The sequence below is a fragment of the Coregonus clupeaformis genome, chromosome 15 (assembly GCF_020615455.1).
Source record: "Coregonus clupeaformis isolate EN_2021a chromosome 15, ASM2061545v1, whole genome shotgun sequence".
Lineage (NCBI taxonomy): Eukaryota > Metazoa > Chordata > Actinopteri > Salmoniformes > Salmonidae > Coregonus > Coregonus clupeaformis.
In genome coordinates, this window is record NC_059206.1 from 41,934,581 (window position 1) to 41,938,765 (window position 4,185).

Consider the following 4,185-nt stretch of genomic DNA (forward strand, 5'->3'; position numbering starts at 1 on the left):
TGGACCAATATCTAACCGACTAAAAGTTGTTGATCTTCGCCAACTATATGCCATATGATTCTGATGCTTTTTTGCCAGCGTTTTGGTAATATTTTTAAACGATTTAAGCTGTTTTTTGAAAAAATTATGTTTGCCTTCATACCTCATACACCAACTATGAAGTACAGGCCCTATTTTCTGGATGCAGCGGGGATAGTGGATAAGAAAATGGTGCTTTGGTAAAAGTTTTTTCTGAGGATACAACTTCTTAAACAGTGTATGGTGATCAACAATCAAATGTTTTAAATATACACATAGACCTTGAGATAACATGGGCGAGAATATAATGTTAATTATTTGCAATAATAAAAGAAGCAGGCCCCAGTGTTGGTCAGTAGAAGTTACCAAATCTCCAAAGATAAGAGGAACATTCCTAAGTAAGCACCAGGACTGAATTGCATTCAGTCCCAGATCATTAGATCCTTCACTTAAATTAACAGTCACAGGCCTGTTATTTCTCTCTGTGAAACCATAATCAAAACTTTGTATTCTTGAATGTATTTCTCCTGATGTAACATGTTTTTCATTCAAATACAGAAATAATAACTTCAATTCGTACTGGCCAACCCCTTCTAACACATCATGCATCACATCAACTGAGAAGTTCTCAGTTGTGTGAAAATACCTCAATGAATTTAATATGCATGACCTTTTCACACCAAAAACATACGGAAGGGATGGATTACAAGCCATTTCTTGACAGTGAGCAGTATGCATATCTTTGGTGCGTAAAACTATTTTGGAAGAATCTTCAGAGAATTCTGTTTGAAAGTCCTCCTTTTCTGCTAAACAGAACCTGCAACAGTACCTTGCACTGAAAGACTCCACCAGACCAAACAAACTATGCAAACCCAAATTATCACCTGTTACCTGTACTACAGTGCCACGTACATAACCACTGTATAATGGAATCTCAATACCATCGCTCTCTAACACTTTAATGTCTCGAACAATGGGAGCAAAAATTTCACTAAAACCATATCGTTTAACATCTTGAGTATGAAATAAGGCGCACAGGTATATGTTAGCCAAAAAAGAATTCCATTTTGGAGAGAAGTTTCTTAAAGTAAAATATACTCCACCCAATTTATGAATACCTCGCTTGGAACCCAATGGGTTGGCGACCTCAAAATCATCATAGAACATCTGGACCTGTATTGTCTGCTTCTCAGTTGAGAACAGGGGGTGACTTTTAAAAAAGATCCATCACAAATATCTCTCAGTCTAGAGTTGCTGGTAGCTGAGCTTTGCAACATTTCTGCAAAATACTGACTTTTAAATATTGACTGCAGTGTAGATAAAATTGGAATATACATGAATTTATCTTGAACTACTACCTGATCATATGTTCCAGTCTTTTTATTTCGTCTTGTGTCAAATCTTGAACCAATCACACATTCAACTGGTTCTACTATTTCCCACTTGGCAGTCATAAATTTTGATCGCTTGTATTCCGAATTTAGAACTGTGAAAGGATTCTCTAACCCCTCAAAACACGCCTCAACTTTCTTGCACATTTCTGTTTCTCTTTCATTACTAAATACATGCTTTATCACTGTTTCTTTAGCATGCTGATGAATATCTTGAACAATCTCTTCCATGGAAATCACTACAGTATTTACTGTACTTTGACCAACACCTGCTGCCTTTAGATCAGAAATAACAGCTGCACAACTATTTACAATGTATGGCGAAGATAACTCTGACTCAGCCTCTAAACATTCAGTCGACACTTCAACATGAGAAATATTACTGGTGTTGACGGTACTTTGAGGGTCTGAAAGATCATCTTCTATAGAATCTACTAAACTTTCTCCGTGGCACTTGTTAAGATGTTTTCTAAAACCAGAAAAGCTACCAAAAGAACGTGAGCATCCTTCTTGACCACATTTCAGAAAAAGAGTCCTGCCTGTACATAGCCCATGAATTATCTTAAGGTGCTTAACAAGGTTGTTTGGACTTCCATGGTCACTTTTGCAAAGAAAACACTTCATAGTTTTATCTCAACTAACGCACCATTCTTGCTCGCAACTCAGCAACTCTAGGAGTCTCCTTTGTTTCCCCCATGTCGATGTTATAGATGGTTGTTTGCACAAAAGTGAAAAAGCTGCTCAAGGAAGAACTGTATGACGTACCAAATACGTAATGGGCTTTAAAGACTTCGTCAAAAGCTCCTACTGAACCTGTTGCCTTGCATGGAAGAGCATGCTTGTCAACCACAATGAAGTAGGAGTGAATGCTGCTCTGTGTGGATCCCTGGGCGAGAAGGTAGGGCTGACTGCTTTGGGTGATGTTGTCAAGATGCTGCTGCACACTGGTTCCAACCTACAAAAAAAACACATTCAACAGAATTGTTTTGGTGACTAACCTCTGACAATAGATAAGATCACCTCAAACTGTGCACAAGATTGAGATGATGGAATATATATTTTAAACAACTGTTAAGCATACCTTTTGAAATCTGATGAGCTGATCTACAGCTTGATATGCAGACATCTTTCCCGGCCTCTTTCTACCTTGTGCAGATGGTGGTAGCAAATGTAGCAGCAGCAAGATGGCAGACATGTCACTGTCCCAGCCTACAAATAAGTAAATAAAAACCTGGTTAACATTGTGCCGTAGCATAACATTCTTATTCACAACTTGCACCATTATGGACATATAATGCACACCTACATTATCCACATAAAAAGTAAAACAGTTCATTCATACCATTCTCAACTTCAGCAGCTGACTCAGCATTGCGCATCAAATCCAAGAGTTCTGTGGTGGATACAAGTCCATGGCTTTCCTTTATTACTTTTGCTTTGAAAGTGGTTGGCCACTTCTCCAAGAATTTGTTGGCTGTGGCCTCACCAAACAGAAGTCTGAAATCTTGTTCTATCTGCAATGTAACACACAAAGACAGAAATAATGAGTGTTACCTTATTCTTCATTGGATATTTTTGGTGATGCAGTGAATTAAGTTGTCATACCAGTCCTGGTGTGTCCAGAAATCTTGGGAAGACCGAGAAGACATCTGATGATTTGGCTTCATCGTTGACCATTGCTTGCCGATATATGAAGGTCATTTTCATCTTCTCACGGACAGTGTTTTCATCAGCAGAGTGTCTCAAAACAGCAATAGCTGCTTCCACATCCTCATCAGATGGCTCTCTGTCATAGGTGAAGGGCTGACGATCACGGCCTGGCCCACCAACTTAAGACAAAATACAGTGTTAAGAAATCCTTTCTGTACAATTCACAGGTCACCATTATAATTACATGTCACTGATCAGAAAACATACCTTTAGGAGATTTGCTGACTGAGGCACCTCTTTCCTCTGCTGTTTTTCTTTGTATGGTCTTCAATCGCCATGCAAGGTATCCGGAACCACTCTCCGGATCGTAGTAATGATCCTATATTATTATAAATAAATTATAAAGGAGTACTATTCCCATTTCATAGAGTGAATATGTGCATAATGTTGCAATAACCCATTTACTTACATATCCATGTTGTGAGTATGGGTCTTCTAGATAGGGAAACAAAGCTACTATCCCCTGTGCTCTGACACTTTTGGGGGGATGTCCTAGCATATGAATTCAAAGTTAACATCACACTGAATTGATATTGCACAACACATTTTACATAATTAATAACCGGAAAATAATAACAATGTTTCTTTACAGCCCATCTATATGCTTAATGCTTACCCATGTGTTTCTGTCATCTCAGCAGCAAGTATGTTGATCATCTGTCTTCTGGTGGCATCTGTCAGAGATTTGGTTTTTCCATACTCTTGCATAATGCGTTCACCACCAGGCTTTGATGTTAGGATTTTTTCAATCAGCTATAGGTGGAAAGAAATGTGCTTTCCGTAATTGTAAAACAATATGTAATGCTGTCACATGATGAAACAACATTCAGATTGGACTTAACAGCAATGTTCACCACTTACTGCTTTTGCCTCATAGTTTATGTGGCATGGCCTTTTAGGCTGGCTTCCTTCGCCAGCCGCTACTTCTTCAACATCGTCACACACAGTGAAATTCAGAATGATGGTGTCATCAGATGTACCCGAGCATGATGATGAATGAGAGGTATCTGTTCATTATGAAATTTGTGCAAAACATAGAAACATATTACAATAAACTGTTATTTTT

General features: G+C 38.4%; 1 long non-coding RNA gene across 1 annotated transcript; it reads right to left on the bottom strand.

Annotated features, from left to right (window-relative positions):
- Positions 1–1,239: 1,239 nt before the first annotated feature.
- Positions 1,240–3,606, bottom strand: LOC121582434. The gene is made up of 6 exons (XR_006003352.1): positions 3,529–3,606; positions 3,327–3,438; positions 3,015–3,238; positions 2,752–2,923; positions 2,491–2,618; positions 1,240–2,364 (listed from the first exon to the last, which is right to left on the bottom strand). It is a non-coding gene; the product is annotated as an uncharacterized LOC121582434 (long non-coding RNA).
- Positions 3,607–4,185: the final 579 nt, after the last annotated feature.